Source organism: Penaeus monodon, chromosome 31 (assembly GCF_015228065.2).
Source record: "Penaeus monodon isolate SGIC_2016 chromosome 31, NSTDA_Pmon_1, whole genome shotgun sequence".
Classification (NCBI taxonomy): domain Eukaryota; kingdom Metazoa; phylum Arthropoda; class Malacostraca; order Decapoda; family Penaeidae; genus Penaeus; species Penaeus monodon.
This window is the reverse complement of record NC_051416.1, coordinates 5,638,474-5,638,944: the sequence shown is the minus strand read 5'-3', so window position 1 is coordinate 5,638,944 and position 471 is coordinate 5,638,474.

Below are 471 nucleotides of genomic sequence, written 5' to 3'. Positions count from 1 at the left end.
GCGCGCGCGCGCACACACACATTTATGATTAAAGGCTCTTAACACGTTTCCATCAAAAGTTAAATCAAACAAGTACATTTCTACAACTCCAGTATTGTGTCTTGTTTTGCAAAACCAAAACAGAATTATGTCCTTACGTAGGTAGTGGAAATTACATGCATGAGAATGATCCGGTAGAGCAAACATGACTTTCCCAGATCACGGCTGAAACGAGTTTTGAAGAACCATAATATCATAAGAAAGTACATGATTCTGCCCTAGTTCGTAATGCCCTTCTGGAATGGGGAAGAGGAAATCGCCGCTCGTATAATTTGTGTCATTATCCATTAGCAGAACGGATGCATAATATTACGTGTGGGAATACATTTCACATATATGGTTCTGGATCCGTTCATCTGTGCTACATTATAAAATTCGTGCTTGAATTGGGTCTTTGTTTCCGGTCTTTGTGCTGTAATCACACGTAGGCAA